The 22831-nt window shown below is 49.1% G+C and overlaps 1 protein-coding gene across 1 annotated transcript in view; it reads left to right on the top strand.

The window, feature by feature from the left end:
- The first annotated feature begins 1 nt into the window (after position 1).
- The window catches only part of ACAN (aggrecan), a 72515-nt gene continuing 49685 nt past the window's right edge, over positions 2 to 22831 (top strand). The window contains exon 1 of the mRNA XM_008070609.2: positions 2 to 190. The gene's annotated coding sequence lies outside the window, so the exon portion shown is untranslated. The remainder of the gene's footprint in view (positions 191 to 22831) is intronic.

Raw genomic sequence — 22831 nt, forward strand, 5'->3', positions numbered from 1 at the left:
GGCCGCTGCGGCCACCGCCCGAGGGGACCTGCGGACAGGACGCCGGCAGGAGGAGGGGTGCGCCGCGCCCGCGCAGAGCGTCGCCCCCGCTGCGCAGCGAGACCCGGGCCTCCCGGGCCCAGGAGCCCCCGGCTGCCTCGCCGGGCGTGTGGGACCGAAGTTCTTGAAGAAGGGAGTCCAACTCTTCAAGGTAACCGGCTCCGTGCCTCCGGAGAGAGGCTCTCCCGGGGCGCCCTGCGAGCCGGAGCGTGGCTGGGCTGCCTCGGTCTCCCCTGGAGCGGTGTGTGCTGGGGGCTCCCGGCATCCACCGGCTGCGCCCGAGGTGGAGTTGAGCAAACTTTCTGGCGGTTGCAGATTCAGAGTGCACGGGGCATAGGAACACGTGAGAAGGGGCACTTGTCTCCTGGTGCCCCAGGATTAAGGACCAGGGAGACTTGACTCCAAACACCCGTGTGATTTCAAGTCCTGGGTCAGGGAGGACCCACAGTTGACAGAGTAGCGGCTCTGCAGAGTCAAGGAAACGCGGGGTCAAATCCCCGCTGTGCTGCTTTTGAACTGGAGGAGGTGCTTCGTCTTCCTGAGCCTTGGCCTGTCTTCGGTCAGCCGAGAGGCAGGAGGCCTCCTTGGCGGGGTGGCTGGAGGAATAAGTGGAATCCTGTGGACAGTGTGTCAGTCACACAGCAGGTGCCTACGCTGAGGCTGGGTTAACGCGTGGGTCTCACTCTTTGGCCGCTTGGCTTACTCCAGCGGCCACAGAGCCCCTGGAGAGGTGGGGGGAAGCCCGGAGGAGACTGGCAGAGCCTGGGACAGGGTCACTGAACTCCGGGCAAGGGAGATGACAGCTGAGCGCTGGACATGCCCAAGTCCACCGAGAAGGGCCATTGCTCAAGGAAGAAGAAGGAGGGGAGATGAGGACGCATGACCGCGGGCAGTTTTTTCCATCTCTTGGCTCCTCTGCAAACAGGGCCAATACTGGAGGAGCAGGAACCCTTTCCAGCCCGGGGTGGGGCTGGAGGCTGTCAATATGTCAAAGGAACCCACATTCTAGGCGGAGCACACTGTGGGGGTAGGGACTTGTCTCCGGTTGGGAGGCAGGATCCAACCCAAACTTTTCCATCATTATCCTTCCTCCTTTGGTGAGCAGGATTCTGATGGGATTCTCTGAGAGTTTCACCATTAGGAAGCTCGGGTTCCTGCATTTTGACTGATGTGTACATCCCAGTTCTGTGGGGGCAGCTCCCAGGAGGCAAAGGAGAAAGACACAAAGCTGGATTGGGTTAGCAGTGTGCTTCAGGTCCTGGGTGCTGCAGTGGGTGGGTGTCTGATCGTTTGGGGGAACTCTAGACTTCGAAAACACACCCATCTCACCTCAAGATGAGGATGAATGAATCCAGAAGGCGCCATGACTTTCTAAAGGTCACACGGTGACTTAGGGGCCCTCGCAGAGCTAGAGCCTGGGTTTCCTGAGGCCGCAGTCAGTCCTTCATCCTGATGTGAGAGTCTGGAAGTCAGAGTTCTAATCCTCATCTCTCTTCCTTACCTTCCCGGTGGCCATGGACAAGAACAATCAGGTTGGCCCATGTGCCCTGGGCAAGGTGGTTTTGGAGGCACTGTGAAGATAGATACAGGAGTGTTGGCTTTTCCGTCACTGAGGATCAGACTGCCCAGGACTGGAAGGACACTAGGGAAAAAAACCCCAAGGCTTATGGGGGGGTGGAGCTTTGGCGGGAAGTCTAACCTGAAAGAAAAAGTTTGCAGAACAGTGGATCCCCCCAGTTTTAAAAGTTTTAGGTGCAGGAATTGTCCAAAGGAAGAAACTATTTCTTAGAGAGATGCTGGGAGTCCTCAGTTGCATTGAGCTGTGTTTAATTTAGATATAAGTGTGCAGTTTCTAGCCCGCGCCTAGTACATTCATTCATTCTCCAGTGCCATGTCCACCCAGCGCCACCTAGGCGCCAGGCTCTGTGCTCAGCACCGCCCCACAGCGGGTGCTCGGTGAGCAGTAGCTGCAAGATGACCCAGCAAGGGGCTTAGCACAGTGCCTCCCCCTGGGCAAGTCCTCAAAAACCGTTTGGTATTGTTACTATGATTATGATTAATTCTAACACTAATTCTTACCCTAGAATTTTCAGTGAAAATTGTACTTAAATAGGGATTCTTTTTTTGTTTAGTTGGCTGGTTTTTTGTAGAGACAGGGTCTCACTATGATGCCCAAGCTGGTCTCCAACTCCTGGGCTCAAGCAATCCTCCCACCTCAGCCTCCCAAAGTGCTGGGATTACAGGTATGAGCCACCACGCCCAGTAGAATTCTTTATTTCATGTTTGAAAGCCCTCCTCACACCCAGGCATGCCTTCTACCCCTGCTCCCCATCACACACACACACACACACACACACACACACACACACACACACACACACACACCTATCCCCAGCAGCCCCCAACCCCTGTGTGCCAAAGTGACACACCGCCCCTCCTTTCATGCCAACTCACCAGACAGAGAGGGGGCACTGAAAGAGGTCACCTCTTCTTGGGGAAGAGCCAGGTGGGTGGGCAGCCTGGCATGCAGGCAGACCCCAACTCAAATCCCAGCTCAACTGCTTACTGGTTTCATGACTGTGATGAGATTACCAAGTCTCCAGTTTCCTCTTCTCTAAAATGGGGAGAAAATCCTCCAGTAGAGGGTTTTTGAGGATTAAAAGACATAATGTTTCAGAAGCCTTGTCCAGCTCTCAGCAGTCACCACAAACCTTAATTCCTCTTCTTTAACCGTTCCTAGGTCCCCTTGGGGTCACAAACGCTAAGTTCAGGATAGTACCAATTCCAAATATTCTGTCTTAGTGAGAGGTTGTGTGTCCCAACTTTTGATGTGAATTTTTTTTTTTTTAGTTGGGTCTCTGTCGCCCAGGCAGGAGTGCAGTGGCACAGTCATGGCTCACTACAGTCTCAAACTCCTGAGCTCAAGCAATTCTTCCACCTCAGCCTTCTAGTATCTGGGACTACAAGTGCATGCCACCAGCCTGGCTAATTTTTTGTAGAGGTCTCGCTATGTTGCCTAGGTGGGTCTCCAACTCTTGGGTTCAAGCTATCCTTCCACCTCAGTCTCCCAAAGTGCTGGAATTACAGGCGTGAGCCACTCCACTCTGGCCTAATTGTTTTTAATGAAGCCTTGTAGTACTGGGTCCCTCTCAAGGTCCTTCTTGTTGGGCACTTAAGAGGACCTCAGCTGAGCCAGGGAAGCCCACGTGCCCCTGCTTGCAGTTCCATTTTTTGTCTGTCTCTACTCATGCAGGTTGTGAAATCAATTTAGTGGAGGTATTCATGAAATAGGAGAGAATGGATAATCTCGTAGTGCCTCCCAGGTAGTAAGAGTCAGTATTGTTCCTGGAAGTTTTTATTTCTGTTATATATTTTGTTATATACCTTCTATGAGGGTATGTGTGTTTATAATATAAATGCATGCATGCAAATATATACAATTTTGATATTTGCTTTTTTTAGACTTGCGGATTGTGGCCAAAAAAGTTTGTAAGACTTTGGTGCCAGTGATGTTTCTGTTTCTGAGATATTCCTGCCTCGTGGCTCCTGGTAGCAGGTGCTGGGGTATCCTTGCTGCTGCTGCACCAACGCCTGGACTGGATGGTTAAGTGCTGGGGAGTCAAGGCAGCTAGGATGGAAGCTAGGGGTGAAGGCAGCAGGGGAGACATGTTCAAGGAAGAGGACCCAGAGTCAGAGAAGAAGCAAGGCATGGAGAACAGGCCTGCTTACAAGTGAAGCAAGGGAGGGGACAGGCCTGGGAAAGGGGTCTGTTGAAGGAGTATATCTCAGAAACAAGAGCCTTCTTCTCCTGCTGTCACTGGGTCCATGCTCTGGGCCCTGATGGGAGCTTTCACTGTTGCCCTCCTAACGTAAGGAAACCCTGTTCCATGGCCCAAAGGAGCCTGTGTCTGTGGTGTCTCCCTTGGGTGGCCGCTCCCTTTCCCCCAGGCCCAACAGGACAGCCATGCCATCCCTGCAAGGAGGTCTGGACCCCTGGGCATGGTTGGAGATGGAGCCTGCAAGGTGGGGGCAGCAGGCAAGGGAAGAACCGGAGGAGGGGAGCCGTAGTACAGGCAAGAGGAGGGCCAGAGAGAAGGGGAATTTGTAGGGAAAACGGTAAAACGGTTTCTTTTTTCAAAAGTTGAATCCAGGGCAAGAACGGAAATGGTGGAGTTTACTTTTAAAAACTCAGAGCCTTCTTGTAAGCGGCCGAGTGTATGAGTGTGTGTGTGTGTGTGTGTGTGTGTGTGTGTGTGTGTGTGTGTGTGTGTGTTGTTCGCGCACTCTGGGAGGGTGGGCCCTGCGGGCTGGCCGGCAGTGTGAGAGGCAACTTCTCTCCCTCAATGGCCTTACAGTGTATCCTAAAGAAGCTTTTTGTTAAACTCATGAATAGGTGGATTTGGGGTGTGTGATGCTGGGCATCACGATTTGGATATTTGGTTACCTTTGAGGTTACATGTTTTTCTTTTTAAGACATACACTCAAAAAAGGAGTCACCTTTCCCTTGTAGGGTCGCTATCTGAGGGGTTAGGGGTCAGAGTAAGAAGGAGAAACACAGGATTTGGCAAGTCGACAGTGCCTGGCCTTGGGGACAGCCCCTACTCAGCCCCCTGGTCTCTGAAAGTCCCCAGACCACAGATGCCCTGGGTCTTTGAGGCCTATGATGGCCTTCATTTAAGAAATTACAAAAGGCACCCAGGCCAAGGGAGAGGAGTGACCATACCCCAGACCACCCAGAGCAGGTTGGTAAGGATCTGGAAGGAATCCAGACCTTCAGGCCCTCTTCCCAGAACATGCCACATTCACAAGAGCTTCATTCATTCATTCATTCACTTATTCATTATTCTTTTTTTTTTTTTGAATTGGAGTCTCACTCTGTCGCCCAGACTGGAGCGCAGTGGCCACTCCCGGCCACCGCAGCCTCGATCTGCTGGGCTCCGGCAATCCTTCCACCTCAGCCTTCCAAGTAGCCGGAATTACAGGCATGCACTACCACGCCCGGCTGATTTTTTTTTATTTATTGTAGAGATAAGATCTCGCTGCTCAGGCAGGTCTCGAACCCGCGGGCTCAGGCAATCCACTCACCTCAGCCTCACAAAGGCACGGGATTACAGGCTGAGCCACCGAACCCGGCTAATATTAATTATTCTTTCAGCAGGACTTGCTGCGTGCCAAGCACTGTGCTAAGCACGGATACAAAGCAGTGAATAAGTCAACTCACTGTTTCTGCCCTCAGTCTGTTCAAAGTCTAATGTGAAAGACAGGCTATAATCAACTTGACCCTGACTCTTCATTTCTCTAAAGCAGTGGTTCTCAACTTTTGCCTCCCTCCTCACCCCGGGAATGACTGTCCATGTTTGGAGATGTTTTGTTATCATCACAGGAGAGTGGGATGCTACTGGCATCTATGAATAGAAGCCAGGGATGCTGCTAAACATCTTGCAGCAAGCAGAAAAGCCTACACACACACACACACACACACACACACACACACACACACACACACACACACAATAGAGAGTGGCCTGGCCCAAGATGTCAGTGGTGCTGAGGCTGAGAAACCTGCTCCAGGCCTTTATTCAGTTACTGGGCCAGACCGCACTCAACAAGAAGAAGAAGACTGAGGATAGGAGGGCAAGAGGGAAGGTTTAGCAGGCAGGCCAGGGTAGACAACACAGGAAAAGGAAAAAAAAAAAGGCAGAGGCAATGCAGAAAGAATTTGGGCTTTGGAGGCCCAGGTCTAGGATGAAATCCTAGCTGTGTACCCTTGGGCAAGTCAGTTTCCCTCTCTGAACCTCTGTTTCTGAGTCTGTTAAGTGAACTTGTGGGATGATTGTGAGAACTCAAGATAAACCAAATAAAGGGCCTGGCACAAAGTAGATCTACAATAAAATGGCCACTGCTATTAGTATCTTTGAGGCTTTTAAAAGTCCTGCTATGGAAAATTACAGCATCAGCAGGTTCAGACACTTGATCACGGAGCCAAAGAAGGTTGCTGTTTGGGGTGGGGTTGCCATAGTAATCCTTCTGCTTGGGGGAGGGATAATGAGCAGTGTCAGCGTCTCCCCCTGCACACAACTCCCAGCAAGGAGTGAGAAAGGGGGAGGGTTTGCTCCAGTGTGCTGTCCTCCAATGTGTGCAGTGGGAGGGGCACTAGGCTTGGAGTCACATGGACTGGACACTGAGTGACTGCATGGCCAAGGGGAAATTGCTTCACCTGTCTGAACTCAGGTTCCTTATCTATAAAATGGAGATACCAAGGCCTGTCTATCATAGGCCAAGATCTGGTGAGAAAATTCTGTCCACAAAGGAGCCTTGTGGGGTTGTCTTGAAGCCAATGCAGGGACCTTTTGTGTCTGGTGTTCACCGTACCTAACCCGGGGACAGGCACACATGTCAGACTAGTTTAATGAATGAATCAATGAATGGACCATCATACTACGAGTTCCTTTCCGTTCTTGATACCCAGATGGGCAGTCCTTCCCTTCACCACTCTTCCATCACTTGTAAGCCTGAAGATGCAGGGACCTCTGGTTCCATTAAGTGCTAGGTCAGGTGACAGCACTGGAAGGGTCCTCTAGAGGGCAGTGCAGACACAACAGTTGTACTGTGACCACTCAAAGCAGGATCCCCATGTGGAGTGGAAGATGGAAGGGTGGCTCACCGAGCTGAGGAGGAAGTCCAGCTACTGAAAAGAGGACAAAACCAGGATCAGGAACACAGAGACTTATCTCCAGGCAGGCACACCATTGAATACCTCTATTTTCCTTCAGTAAAATGGAGCCGAAGTCACAATAAATTAAGACCTTAACTGAAAGCCACTAGCGAAGGGGTGGATTTCGGTAAGTCATCAAGCTTCCCTGAACCTCTGTTTTATAGTCATAAAACATTAGAACAGAGAGGGCACCATACCACTCCCTTTATTCAACAGAGGGGATGGTTGGGTCCCCAGGAGGGGAGGACAGTTGGTTGAGGGTGGACACAGACCGCTCTCGGCACAGCCACCGGCTTCAGCCCCTGCTTCTGAAGCTCCTCCCTCCACACCACAGGTCACCTTCAGACCAGTAAAAGGAGGCATCAGGACACAGCAACCCTGTGCCATCCAGTCAGAACCCAGCTGTGGACAGATTTGGCCCTGGAGTCCTCCACTGTCCACCCTTGGGACATCATCTGGCTCTGTCCCTCTGTGTCCTTGCTGGTTCCAGGGCCACTTTGCAGAAGAAACTCCTTCATAAGAGAAACGTTCAAGACAAGGGGGAACCCAACCTCCTATCTACTTCTGACAGCCTGGCTTCCCTGTACCCGCTGCCACCTCCAGGCCTGTGGAGGGGGACTTTTCCCAGCAAAGTCTGGGCCTTGGCCTGATCTGCTCTCCCACTCCTTTCCTTCCCCACCAGGTACCCCTCCCTGACCCTCAAATAACCCCTCTCACTTTGATCTGCATATCCAGATGGCTCAGGGGAGCACCTGGATTTTAGGATGACTCAGGGATATAGTAACTGTTTTTCAGCTTTATAAAACACTGAAAAGGCAGCCTGGAAGCTCTCATTGGAGGGAGCCTTCAGTCCCTAGAACTAGAAGCATCTGAGGAACTTTTGAAAAATATGGATGCCTAAGCCCTAATGTGCCCCAAGACATTTGGCTTCAGTGGGATGGGGGAATGGTGTCAGGGAATCTGTGTCTTTCAAAATCGCCCCGGGTGACTCCCATGTAGACTGGTTTGTGAATCCCTAGTTTAAAGCCTGACAGTTCCTCCAGATATACAGGGTTCTAAGCCCTTCTCTCTAGTCTTACCTCTTGGCTCTCTTGCCCTCCCCTCTCCAAAGGCAGAACTACAGCCTCTGCCCCCAGTCCGTCCTTCATGGAAGTATGAAGGTCAAGGCCTAAGGCCTGCTTCCCCAACTCCTCTTCCCTGCCTGAGATAGGGGCCCTGCTTCCGAAGGCTCCTCGAGCTGGGTCTACAGAACATGCCTTCCAACATCAGCAATAGGCATGTAAAAAGGGTCTCATCTCCCAGGAAATTCAGAACTAAACAAAATTAAATGGTCCTTTCCCTGCTTCTCAATACACTGATGAACTTTGGAAATCTCCATCATTTCTCAAATTAAATTTGACCAGGGAGCTCTTTCTTCCTATAGCAGATTGAGGGACTTGAGCCTGTAGAGACGCTGATCTAGGCAGTTGGCCAGGCTGATCCTGCAGCAGAAGTGAGCCAAGGGGCAACCCAGAGAAGGGGGAGGCCTCACCAAGTGGGGCCTAAATCCTAAATCTCAATGCAGTCACGGGCCCAGTAAACCCTCTTCACCCCCCCCCACCACCACCCCCTCCCAGGTGGGCTGGATCCAACCTCCCCTTTCTCACTTCACACCTACTACCTTTAAAAGTTGGCTGTGCTGGATGTTCATTTTAATCCCCCATCCTTTATTTTCTCGAATAAAAAAAAAAACATGGAGAGAGAAGTAGAACCTTCAAAGTGGTTTACTGGAGGATGAGGTGGGATCTCAGCCAATTCCTAGCCCTGACATGTTCCCTATCCAAATCTGGCAGGCCCCTATCCCCTGTGTAAGCCCAGGGCCTAACCCTGAAATTTCCACTTGCTTGTTGGGCAACTCTATGGAGTGCCAGTCTCCTGGAAGACTCAGAATAGCACTTTCAGGGGGTGAACAGCCCCTGAAGCTGAGCCAAGAGCCACCCCGTCTGCATGTGAGTCTCTGTCTCCCATCCTTACAGCACCCTACATGGGCATCACCCCCACCCCAGGCCTACATGGCCCAGCCAGGGGGCTTCTTCATCTCTCCCCGGGCCACCCATTCCCCCAAAGCAATCTCCTTCTGGGATTCATACTGGTCTTCTACCATAACCTATGTTGGCTTCTGCTGTGACTTGTTTTGTTAATGTTTTGGCCGAGAAGGTCCCTTGGTGTGGGGGTCCTGATTGCTTAGACTGCCTTCACACTCACTCTTGAGGGGCAGAAGTGCTGTTTCAGGCTGGCTCAGATGTGAGGGTGGCTTTGTTAGCCAAGGAAGGGCCTAGCACTGGGTTAGAGTCTCCTGGAGCCCCACCTGGGCCTCCTATCCGCTGTCTTCTCTGGGTGCTCCACCTGCCATATCAGTGACTCAGGAGCTCCCGGGATTACCCAGAGCCGAGTCAGCAAGACTCATACACCAGAGAAGCCTCCGACAACTTCAGTGGCTGGAAAATGGGAATCCCACCCACTCCTTAGTCACCACAAGTACTGTGTGGAATGACTAGCCCTTAGATGCATGTAGAAATCGATCAAGGTCATTTGCATATCCCTTCTCAGTCCTCCAGGGATTGCAGAAGGCTGTCAGAAGACCTGTCACACTTCGAATCAAGCCCAATCCCCTTCCTCGGTTCACGGGCCTGTGATCCCATGAGCTGGCTAGTGACCCCACCTCCCCCATCACTCACTCCTCTCCCACCCCCAGCCACTTCCTTCCCCTCTCAGGGTCTTTGTCTTCTTGCCTGGATGCTTTTCCCACAAGATTTGGCATAGCTGTTTTGTTTGTTTGTTTGTTTGTTTTTCCTTGTCAAAATGTCACCTCCTCCAGGAAACTTTTTTTTTCTCACCCAATATAAGAAAACAAACACTCTGGCTCCCTGGCCACCCTTTGTTGCATTTTCTTCGTAGCTTATCACTCTCTACAAGTTGCTGGTTGGTTGGTTTCCTTGGTGGTTGTCTCCCCTTCCCCCACCCCACCAAGAACAAGAAGCTGCATGGGACAGAAATTCCATCTGTCTAGATCACTCAGTGTCTCCAGCATGCACAAAAGGCTTGGTACACAATAGGTGCTCAGGAAAAGTTAGTTGGTCAGACAAATAACTTCAGTTGAGTGCTTTACAAACCATGCTTCAGACAGTCTGGGTGGGGTGGTCTATGACACCTCACAGGAGCCAGAAAACTGGATCAAGAGGAGCATAGCCAGTGATATGGGGGTCCCCTGCCAAATTCCATCTGAGCACCTCCAGTTTTCTGTCTTTTGAAAGCCACTGAGGTATTGCACTCTGCTTTTGTCATAAACAGAAAATGGAGGCTCAGAAAAGAGTACGTCCTCACCCTGGCCATGGCTCAGGGGCTCTGCACAGAGTGCCACCACCTCATGTTCTGCCACCAGCAGGAACCACCTGTGGCCCAAATGTGCCAACCCCTCAGCTCCCCAGCTCCCCTTGGTAGTCCATGCTGGCTCAGACATCATGGAGGAGCACTGCTTTTAGGTATACACTTCTATTTTTTAGTTCTTCCACCTTTGGGGCCTCAAGTTCTGTCTCTGAACCTAACACTTTGTTGGATGATTGTGTCTTAGCTGTGACTGCCTCCTCTTGCCCAAACTGAAGTTTGCCCACGTATGCACTTAAGAGAGTCTACCTCTTGGAGCAGAAAGGGACCTCTGGAATGCAAGAAGAGCCACAGTTGTCTGACACCTGGAAGCTAGTTGGGGGGCAGGGCAGATAACAAAATCCAAGATTAACTCCTGATAGGCTTGGCAGCTGCAACAGGCCCTGTTGTACCCAGGGTTTCCAAGTTGCATAACTCTAGGGGGCACCATTCCGTTGCAGCCCCTGGAGTTGTGCAGTGCACAGCCTTTGCAAGTGATTGCACCCTACTCCGTCAACCATTCTCTGGGACTGCACTACAGCTATTGCAGCACAAAGGATAGATTTCTCTATAGGTGTTCTAACTGCTGGCCAGTGTGACCATGCCATCAGGAGGCACCCAGGCCCAGCGGGGCTGGGAGCTACCCTGGCTTCACTGATCCCCCACTCTGTCCCTTGTCCTCCTCTCCTGGGACGGGGGAATGGAGAATTCCACATGTACCAGAAGAACAGTTCTGAGCAAGTTAAGACAACTGAACAGACTCAGTTCTGCTTCTCGCTGAAACTTTGATCTTTCTTGTCCTCTGTGAATCCCAGAGGGTAAGATGCAGAGTCCAGACAGAAATCTCAAGGAAACTTTTACTTCTGAGTTTTTCTTTAATAAAAAGCAGGAGCTGGAATGTGGGTCTCCTGGTTCTGTTAGAAACAGCCCACACTGTGTCTCAGTGGGAATGGAAGGGAGGTGGGGAGGCCTGGTGGTAGACTGGGGGTCAGAAAACCAAACCAAGAAAATCACAAAGATTGGATTCAAAGTAGAAGGGCAGATGAGAAAGATACATCAAACACAATCCCAAGACAGGAAGCCTTCTGTCTTCATTGAGAAAAGAAAGACAGAAGGAGAGGTTTAAATTAGACATAGGAAATTGTTTTCCAAAGAAATCTAAATGATCCTGAGGTTGACTACCAAGTGAGATCAGGGAATCACCTTTATTAAGAAGTTTTTCATTGAGCAGTAGTATTATAATAAAAAGTTACTCTTTATATTCATTTCTGAGGGCTGTATAACAAAATGCCTCAAACTGAGCAGCTTAAAACAACAGAAATATATTGTTTCACAGTTCTGGAGGCTAAAAGTTCAAAATCGAGGTATTGGCAATGCCAAACTCCCTCGGAAACCTGTAGGAGAAACCATCCTTGCCTCTTCCTAGCCTCTGGTGGTCACCATCCGTTTTTGGCTTGCAGTTGTGTCACTCAAAGCTCTGCCTCTGTTGTCACTAGGTGATCCCCCCGTGTCTCCATGTCTTCACATGGATATCTTCCCCTTTAATAAGGACACCAGCCGTACTGGATTAAGAGCCCATCCTAAAGACCTCATCTTAACTTGATTACGTCTACAAAGACTGGATTTCCAAATGAGGTCACATTCATAGGCACTGAGGGGAATTAGGCCTTTAACATGTGTATTTTCTTTTTTCTTTTTTTTCTTTTTTTGGTGGAAGGAACTCGAGTCAACATATAACACCCTTTATTAACTTACTACTATGTTTCAGACCTGTAGTTCTTCCAAGAGATTTAAGGAAGTCCCATCAGGGGAGACAGATCAAACAAAAGATGTACTCTCCCATCTGTCAGTACTTTTATGCAAACCAGAGACTGGGCAAGTTAAGTGAAAATCATATGAACACCCTTGTATGATCTGAGCTGAACTCCTGTGTGCAAACACTTTATACTGAAGCAGCAGAAAGGTCTAGGAAGTAGGTCTAATTATTCTTATTTTATGGATGATAAAATTGAGGCATGGTGAGTAGCGGACCAGGACTTGAACTCATGACTATCTGATTCCAAAGTTCATGGTTGCCTGGCTATTCCATGTACTATGCCGAGAGAGAAGGCATATTTCTCAGTCTTGACCCTGGCATCTAGCATAAGAAAAAGAAGCAGAGGCCTGTCACCCAGAATGACACTCATGGGTCAGGATATGTATGTCAAGCTCTATTTATTTTAGTTGCCATGCCCAAGAACTTCACTAGGCTTCCTTTGTCTCTGAGTCAAGGCCACCTTCAACAGACAGAGACCATGAGCTGGAAAGACCTTGGGTTCAGAATCTGTTGAACACTGTGATGGAAGAAAATTTGGTCTCCCAGCAGAGTCTCAAGAGTTTTAGCACACTGAGTACTTGCTTGCCCCCCTACTGAGACACTCCTTCCTCTCCACCCCAACTGGCTGCCACCTTGGTCACTGGGGAGTCCTTTGGCTTTGACACTCAAACACCAGTTCTCCCAATCGCCTGCCAGGGCTGGAGTTTATTTTCTCCTGTGATTGCCTTGAATGTAGATTTTTTTTTAAGGACAAAAATTTCACTTTATTTTTAGAAACATTTTTCTTTTTAAAAAATAATAAAAGACACCATAGAAACTTTAGGAAATATAAATGCTCAAGACGGAAAAAATAAAAACCTACTATAAACTTACAACCCAAATACAACCAGAATTTAATGTCTGTCTGTCATTCTGATCTTTTTGCCATGGATAGATATACAGAAAGATAGAGTGCAATTGCATTCTGTGTATTATTTTGCAACTTGCTTTTTGTACTTAACGATATAGCATGAACATGTTTCCAAATCAGTAGACAGTTTTCCATACCTGAATATTTTATGTGCCAAACTCTCTGCCACGCACAGTAGGGGATAGAAAAGAAGGAGGAGATGTTTTCCCTGCTCTCAAGAAGCCCATAGTCTAGGTGGGAAAGAAACATGTCTGCCATGAAATCTACCCATCATTCTGATGCTGAGATCCCCAGGTCCCCACCCCAGCACTGCAGTTTATAGTGCAACTGTGGGTGAATCTTTCCAACAGGGAAAATCGCACAGCTGTTCCCATCAAGTTCAAGTGGTTTTGAGCGCAACAAAAGTGCCATGGCATGTCATTGAGAGAGACAACTCTTTAGTGAGAAATTCTGCAGGTGCTCCCTCTGATGGGTAAGTGTCCCCAGTGAGCCAGAGACAAGATCCAGATTTGCTGTTCCCAGAGGTGGCTTCAGTTCCCTTGCTCCTTTCATAGTGCATATTGAGACAACAAGCATGTGTCTGGTGTTTGATGATGTGTATTTCTCATACATCATGGCCCTTCTAACAAGCCAACTGATTCATTTGCTGCTCAGATAAAGAAACAGTAGTTTGATTCAGCAATGGAAGGGAGATTATTGTGTTAGGCTCATTGAAATAGCATGAAGGTCTCCAGTATGCTACCTACCAGATTTTCAAGGGAAATTTGAATTATCCCTGGTTTCTGCCCTGTGTGTGGCTTTAGAGCCCAATTCCGTGAAGATATGTCTCCTCTGTGAGTATGTGAAGGCCTCCCAGGCTGCTGAAGGCAATGTGAAACCTGGGAGGACCCTGTGCATGTGAAGTCTTCCTTGGATATGAAAAACACTCCAGAAAAAAAAAATGGAACCTATCCAGTTGAGTTAACACACAAAGATATCTAGATACTGTGTTGGATAGGGCTATTGTCAGATTGATAGAGCCAGAAAGTAGAATGGTGGTTGCCAGGGACTGGGATGAGGGAGAAATGGGGAGTCATTGTTAATGGGTACAGAGTTTCAGTTTTGCAAGGTGAAAATAATTCTGATGAGAGATGGTGGTGATGGTTGCACAACAGTGTGTACACAACAATGTACTTAATGTCACTGAACTGTACACTTAAAAGCGATTAAGATGGTAAATTTTATGTTATGTGTATTTTACCACAATTAGGAGAAAAGAGAATCAATTTTTCTTTTTAAGTAAAGAAAGCTAGCCTTCTTGTGAGGACAATGGCATTGAAGAAACACTGGCTAGAAAGACCTGGGAGGCAGCAGATAGCATGAGTCCCTGGAAGGCGCTTTCGTGAAGGCAGCTGCTCTGGCATCCTGTTGGGAGGCTAGTAGGTACTATAATCCTGACAGCCTCATAGGGGATAGTTACACAGCCAGGAAGGGCTGGCAGAGAACTGGGGACATGCCAGGGACAGCTGGAAAGGGAGGAAGCCAGGCGGGGAGTAACATCATGTTAATGTCTGCAGCTCTTCATCAACTACTCTGGGACAGATCAGGTATCAGAGGGGAGTGTGAGGGGCTCAGCAAGCAAATCTCTGCCTCTTCTGGAGTTTGAGACATTATTCTACAGCCCTGAGGGTCCCTGGTCCTTTGAGTCAAACTTTGAAACTGAGCCCACTCCATGAGAAGAACCTATTCTGTAGCAGGGACTCAATAAATGCCTGTTCATTGAATCCATGCTTTAAATAAAGCTGGGGGCATAGATTGTCAAAGGCCCTTTGGTGACTAGACCAAACCTCCAAGGGATGCCATCTTTAGCACCTAACATCATCCCTGGCATGTACAAGGGAAGCAAGTAATTGATTAAGAGCACAGCTTTTGTAGTCAGATCAATCTGGGTTTGAATTCTGGCTCTACCCCTCCCTAGCTGTGGGATTTGAGGTAGGTTCTCTACCCTCTCTGAAATTCTGTCCCCCTGGTTCTAAAATAGTACTAGTCACAGTGTGCCTCTCCCAGGACTATTGTGAGCATTGAATGACAGGATGTGTATGTCCAAAATGCTGCTGGGCACCATGCGAGGCATGGACTTGAGCCTCAACACATGGTCATTTTTAGAGGAAGTAGTTATAATAGATGCTCATGGATGAGGGAGGACCCAAGATGAGCAAGACCCAGCGCATGCCTGGTGAGCACAGTCTGTTCACACACAGATCCACACTACAATCAGCGAGTGCTCCTGCTGTGTTCAAGAAGAGCAAACTCAGTCATGATGGGGGTATCAGGGGAGACTTCACAGGAAACGTACCAGCCAGCAAAGATACCTGGTGGCTGCCATTTCCTCCCAACACAACTCAGTCATTCCCTGAAGCCCTGAGAACCTCCTCATCCTCTGCAGAATTTGATCCTGCACCACCTGGACCTGCTCCTTCCTCCACGCCTGTGTGTGACAATCCCTTCCTTCTAGAATGCCCTTTCCCTGTCTCTAAATGTCCATAGTGCACCTCTCCATCGAGCTTCTGTTCACATGCTACCTCTTCCTCAGAGTTCTTCTGGGGCTCCCAAACAGGGTGATGCACATTCTGCATCCTTTCAGCTCCTAGAGCCCCCTCTCTCTGCCTCTCATGGGGAGGGGCTCTCCTTGTATTGTAGGATTTATTCACACATCTCAGCCCCTGTCCCACACAGTGAGCTCCTGAGGGTAGATTCACAGCTGGTCCATCTGTAGGTCCCTTTTCAGCACCTACTACAGAGCCTTCCACGTGGTGTTTGATAGAGGTAAAAAGGAGAGAGGGAGGAAAGCCAAGAAGTGCTTGGGATTTTCTTGATGAAAGGCAATTCTGCCTGTCATGTGAAGCCCAGAAAGCATGCTGTGCCGAGAAGAGAAAGCAGTGTCACTGAAGGCTGCCCATGGGATGAAGAGGCCTTGTCCACTGTCCCCCTCAGCCAACACTGAACCATCCTGGACAGGATATGCTGACCTGATGGAGCAGTGAAGATGCCACTTGGGAAGGTTCCCAAACCACCCTCTGGTTCAATAATTTGCTAGAAGGACTCAGAACTCAACAAATCTGTCATACTCACAATTATTGTTAATTGCAGCAAATGGATGCAGATCAAAATTGGCAAAGGGAAGGGGCACACAGGACAGGGGCTAGGAGAGGCATGAGCTTCTGGTTGTCTCTTTTCGGAGGAGTTGTGTGGACAACACTTCTGGCAAAAATACATAAAAATGTGCAGGCTATCACTAACCAAGGAAGCCTTTATGTCCAGGGTTTTTATTGGGGATTGGCCATGTAGACATGGCTGACTTAGTCTCCAGTCCCTAAAAGTCAAGTTGATGCCTCATGACCCAAAGTCTCCACCATACATCACACTGTTAGCATAGACTATCCAACGTAGCCCCAAACTCCGACATGAACAAAGTCACTCTTATTAGGCAGAACATTCCAAGGGCTTAGAGGTTACCTCCTGGCAGCCAGGAGCAAGAACCAAACCTTTCTTTGGTCAAGGTTAATCCTGCACTGCACAGAAAGACTGCTCTGTGAATAGCCTGAAATGATACACAAAATCCCATGAGTGTGTGCAACATTTCCTGAGAACTGGAGTCCACAATTCCCATCAGCTCTCAAAGAAAATCATGATCCAAAAGGGGCTAAGTGGACATTTTCTATGAGGTCTTGCCCAGCTCCTGGAAACGGGGGATGCAATGAGGGTCAAAAGAATGAGGTCTGACTCTAATTAACCCATATCCTTTCTTACCCTTGGCTAGATTTCAGGACTAGACTCCAAGAACCGGAGCATCTGCCCCAAAAGTTTAGGGGATTGGGCTGGTCACCCCTTGTTTCCTTTCAGCCACATCCCAGGAACCTGGCCCTCACTTTGCCCAGGAATCTCTCTGTAACACCCACACCTGATGGTCCTTTCAGGCAAATAGGCACTTTCATCAGGACCCTTGGCTTCTAGAAACCTTTGCTGAGATTGATTTTTAAACACGGGCTCAATTTCCACCCAGGGAGGCTACTGAGGCATCATACTGGGTTCCCTAGCCCCTTCCCAGAGAGGAAAGATCTCTCTGTCCTGCCAGGTTGGCAGTCAGTGCCGAGTAAAGGGAACTCAGTTCTTGGCCCGAGAGCCCAACCCCAGGAAAGGTGCTTGCGCCTAATGGAAAGTTTGGGCTGAAGAACACTGCTTTCCAAAGACCCAGGTCTGATATTTACACAAAGTCTGAAATTAATGCAGAGAAAACTTCCAAGAGCCCGGGCTGGAGTGGGAGGCTGAGAACAGGAAGGGGCAGATCTTTGGTACCATTTTGGGGATTTTTTTTCCCACAAAGAGAACAGGGCAAAGCTGAATGTCCCTGGGTGAGTGAGTCAGGACCCATTAATCATGCCCAGTGCTTCTCCACATTAAACTGGTGTTCCTGGGAATTTGCAATAGAGAGTGGGGAGGGGTGGGAATAATGGAGAAAGGCTGGTGGCACGGAGCCAAATGCACCCTTCAAGTGCCTAGTCTTCTCCAGGCATAGGTTTTGGGGCCATCCATGGCTGCAGTCACCCCATCCTCAGGAAGCACCACCCATGGCCAGCCTTCCTTCCAGCACCTGAACTCAGTCTCACTCCCAGCCCTTTGGAAATGCACTCACAAGGCTCTGGTCCAGCCCTGAGTCTTGTTTTGTCCCTGAGTGCTGTCTTTAGGATCACCCACCATTCCCTACTTGGTGGCCCCAGGCCCATCCTTCCCCACTCCTGCTCCTCTTTCAGCAGAAGAGGAGTGAGAATGGATATTTCCATGGGCTGATCCAGGCTACTCCTGACAGCCCCGCTCAGAGTTACCCTCCTCCTGGAGCTTCTAATGCTCTCCAGGTCTGTGGAGGCAGGAATGCTTTGAGATCAGGTGACACTCAATAGTTATGACCAGTCTTAATATTCACACTCCTTCCCTTTCCACACTTAATCCAGAAGGGATGTTGCCTATTGATTAAGAACTTTCATGCATTCTCTCAACAAATACTTCTTGAGCACCTACTGTGTGCCAGGCGCTGTTCTGGACACCGGGAATAGGGCAGTGAGTGAATCAGACAAAAGTCCCTTGGGGAGCACATATTCAAATAGGAAAAATAGGAAATGAACTAACAAACAGAAAAGAACAATAATTTCACATAATAATGCAAATAAACTATAACAGGGCAATGTGATGGGGAGGGACAGGATGTGGGGGAGGGGACAGGGTGATCAGGGAAGTGAATACCAGGAAGAAAGAAGAGCAAATACAAATGTCCTTAGGAAGGAGCAAGGTTGTGTATTCAAGGCACAGCTAGAATGTAGCTGGAGTCAAGGATTTGGGGAACAGAGTATGAGATGTGGTCTCAGCAGGAGAAGGGGCAGATAACGCAGGACCTTGCAGGCTGTGGAAGGAGCTGGATTTTGCTCCAAGAACATTCACCCTCATCTGCCATGAGCACGTAGGCCAAGCCCCCTTTTGCTTCCGTCATCCTTCTTGACCTAGACTTGACACCCCTGGCTCTTTCAAGAGCCAGAAATGATACACGCTTCCCTCTCCCTAACACTTCCTGCCACCCCATTCAACAGGATTAGACAACCCAGGGGACATAGGGACTGCTGTTGGGTGATCTGGAGGGAATAAGCAGAAGTTCAGAGCAGGTTGCCATGGGGACGGGGAAGGGTCCTCATTCCCTGTCTCTCCTCCTGACTGAGAATCAGCATGTTCAGAGGCCTCAGCCATGGAGATTCTGCCCAAGTTCCTCCAAGTACCATGTTAGGAGTCAAGGGTATGAATCCAGGTTGTGTCCTTAAGGTACCCACCTTCTAGCATGCCATGTCTTCCAGAAAACTTGAGACGAGACCATCAAAATTTTTTGTAGTGTCTGGATTCAAAGTGGATCCCAGAGAGAGGATGAAGAACAGTGTATCTCCTGTCGTAACAGATCCAAGTCAAAGCATTTTATTAGCAGGGACACATATAAATGAGTGAAGGGAGTCAAGGCACAGAAACCAGATAAAGGAGAAACTGACGTCATCTTCAAAAGTATTTTCTGTGCTCCATGTCCCAAACCCCAGGCTGCCCCTCTGTGATCAGTGCAGGAAGCAGCAGGAGGGGGCTAGTTCTTCCAGCTGTCGGAGACCAGGTGTAATGCAGGCTGGGACATTACAGAGGATCAGACACTTAGCTCACGGGAGAACTCTACTGACTACCCATGAGTTGACTGATAGGAATCCAGATATTCTTGAGCAAATGATGTCCATGCTTTTGTAGGTACTAGCTGAGACACAGCCCATTTAATCAGGTCTTGATTAGAGCCCTTTAAATAAAACCCATCTGAAAACTCCTGGAGGAAGGTAACAAGGACTGTCCACAGCCCTGCAGCACAGGAAGGGATCTGTGTAGTGGCCATCTTTTATGGAGACCTTGGTCAGTTTGCCTGAAGGACACTGGGGAAGAGCCACCCTGCTGGGCTGGGGGAGCCAGCCTTACAGTGGACCCTGGGGACACAGGGAAAGCCAGGACTGATGGAAGGTCCAAGAAGGAGTTAGGACTCCCAATTGGGAGCCTATCTCTTCCAGACTGCGCCCTGCATTCCTCATTGGCAAGATCTTCCCAACCCTGCTGTAATCCAGGCTCTCCACAAACCCAGGCAGAGCTGGATCCATTTGGGGCTTTCCTCTCTTATAGACTAATTAGGGGTGCATTTTACCTCTCCCAACCCCTAAAACCTTTTGGGTCTGCAATTCTATGAGAACATTCCCTCTTTCCTCTTGATTGAAATGTTTGTTGACTGAATTATGGAATGAATGAGTAAAACTAATGAATGTCGAGAGACTGAGAATGCTGAGAAAACCTTGGGATTTGCAGTCATAAGACCTGAATTCCAGACCAAACTTAGCCACTTACTAATTAACCTGTGTGTCTTTGGGCAAGTTACTTAACCTCTCTGAGCAGTTGTCTTAGTATCTATAAAATGAAGATAGCAATACCTATCCTTGCAAGGTTGTTTTAAGAATGAGAAATGGCATATTTACAGCATAGTTCCTGACATATTAGCAGGTCCTTCATGAAGATGGTACTTAGATTGTTCATGAACCACAGCATAAGTTGATTCTGGCTGTAAGATGCCCACTGTTGCCTGAGGGTAGAGAGAGGATCGCTGCCCTCAGTGACCACAGAGAGGCTCTAAGAGCTCTGTTGACAAGCCTTGTGTCACTGGAGGCAGCACTGACAGCATTAGGCCCTTACCTTTTTTCTTAAGAGACAGGGTCTCACTCTGTATCCCAGGCTGGAGTGCAGTGGAGCAATTATAGCTCACTGTAACTTCAAACTCCTAGGCTCCAGCGATCCTCCTGCCTCAGTCCCTCGAATAGCTAGGATTAGAGGGTCACACCACAACACCCTGCTCATTTTTAAATATTTTGTAGCCAGAGATCTCACTATGTTACACAGGCTGGTCTCAAACTCCTGGCCCGAAGCAATCCTCCCACCTCAGCCTCCCAAAGTGTTGGGATTACAGGCATGAGCCACTGCACTGGGCCAGGTTCTTACTTTTCAGCCCACAGGTTTTTTTTTTCAAGTGAGAAAGCAGAATCTTTTGAGAGGACAGAAACACTCCCACAGTGGGAGGAGACCCAAGGGGCTGCCCCACAGTTTTATTTGAGCCCACATCCTATACCCTGTCTCGGAGTAAATGCAAACAAGTAGGTGTGTATGTGGGGGGGGTGGAGTCCCATTGTTTGCTGTCATTGCAGATCAAATGACCATTCAGCATCATTTAAATTAGATGCAGGTGCAAATTATATGTGGGTGTCACGTCTTATGAAGCAAGCACAGGTTTGTTGAATGGCTACTATGTGCAGAGACTGGGCTCAGTGCTGGCAGTAGGTGCTCAGTGCTTTTACGCTAGATTAAATACAGTTCTGGGCACGCGCAGGGCAGGTGTTGTCTCTCCTCAGTGAGGGAGGGACCAGCACTGACATGATAAAAGAGACAGCATTCACAGAGGGCCACACAGAGTCTCTCATTTAAATCTTGCAGTGTCCTGGGCTATGGATAGATCCTATCTAATCAGCACTTTAGAGGGAAGGAAATGGAGCCTCTGAGAGGTGAAATAATTGGGGCAAGGTCATATGCTCACATGCAAGTGTCAGAGCTCTGATTTAACAAGATCTGTCTGGCTCCAAACCACACTCTTTCCACTGCACCACCCTGCCCCCCCCACTAACCAGCCCACCCACCAACCCACTCACACACCCTGCAAGTGGTTAACCTAGTAATGTAAAACAAGGGTGCCAAAGAAGCCACAAGCCAGGATGGTTCATTAATAAATTGGTGGTAACCACAAGAAATGACACAGGACATGGGCAGAAAGGAGACAGGATCAGGCAGGGTAACTGGGGAAAGTTTTCACAAGGCGGCATTTGTGCCGGGCCTCAAAGAAGGGTAGGATGAGGTCAGATGTAGAGCTGAGAGGGTGTTCTGGAAGGATGGAACTGTGTGAGCAAAAGAAGTGTGGGAGGGCAGAGCCAGGCCTGAGCCCAGGGTTCAGACAGGGCACTGCCTGTAGGTAAGTCTGAGGCACGTCAGCAGAGGGTCTCAAGCAGCAAGGTAACAAGTCCGACCTGCAGGCATGACCCCCTCTGGCCTGGCATTATATTTGTTTCTTATTTTCTTTTGCCCCTATTCTACCTCTTGAGACTTGCTTCTCCCTGCAGAGCCTCCTTCACTCCTCTTAGACAACCCCACAGCTCCCTTCTCTGCAGTCCCTGCCCCCTTGTTTCTTCCCCAGCACATCCAGGACATGCAGGCATCTTTCTGACTAGGCTGAACCCTCCCAGAGAACGTGCTCAGCCCACAGGTAAAACCCTTGTCTGTTGCCCTGGGTATTACAGCAAAGCAGTAAGAGATGAGCTTGTTCTTGACCATGAGGGGGACTGGGAGGGAAGGGATGTGACTCATTCTGTCCCCAGAAGTCAAGAAGGGGCAACTCTCACCTGCAGTGCATGGAGCTGGCATTTACAATTTCAGAGAGCTCCAGAGCCAGTTCTCCCAATCTGCTCCCATTTCAGAGATGAAAAATCTGAGACTCGGGGTCATGCAGCCAGCTGAGTCAGGGTCAAAGTTAGGACCCAAAGCCTCACTTGTGTCTGCCATCTCTGGGTACATATTTGTCTCCTCTCACTAGGCTATAAGCAACTCCAAGGAAAAACCTTCCTTCCCCTTCCCTGGGCCCTTCTGTCTTAGCAGAGAGATGCTCAAGGCCAATCCTAGACAAACCTGTGGCCTTGAAGGGTTTATCTACAGCACTTCCCATCTCACTGACAACTGCCTTTTTCAGGAGACCCACATATTTGTCCTGAAAGCAGGAAAATGCTCATGGTCTTTGAGTAAAGATACTTCCATGATAATAGAATGAGAAATAAATTTGGAATAAGCAAATCAAAGATATGGAAAAAGACATGGGGGGGGGATGAAAGTAAGGGAGAGAAGAAAATACAAAAAGAGTAGTGGAGTCCACAAAAATTACCTTCACAGTTTTTCTGGGGGTAAAGCTTGCATTATGACCCCAGTGTACAGATGGGAAAACTGTAAACTGAGGCCTTACATGAGTTCCCCTGTGAGCAAGGACACAGCTAAGACTGCAGTTAGCTTCCTAGCACCCTCTTTCTCACTGTCACACTGTTCTACCATGTCTATTTAGAACACATGGGAAATTAGCAGCTACAGCTGAGGTCGCTCCACCCAGATGTGCCCCTGACACAGGGTCCCTGGCCCTTTCCCTGTGCTGGGCTTGAAGTCCCTATCTCAAGTAAATATACCACCGCTTTTATGCACAGCTTTCTTTTTTTTTTTTTTGAGTTGGAGTCTCACTCTGTCGCCCAGACTGGAGTGCAGTGGCCACTCCCAGCCACCG

This window comes from Carlito syrichta, unplaced genomic scaffold, assembly GCF_000164805.1.
Source record: "Carlito syrichta isolate Samal-C Ts95f unplaced genomic scaffold, Tarsius_syrichta-2.0.1 Scaffold313872, whole genome shotgun sequence".
NCBI classification, from domain to species: Eukaryota; Metazoa; Chordata; class Mammalia; order Primates; family Tarsiidae; genus Carlito; species Carlito syrichta.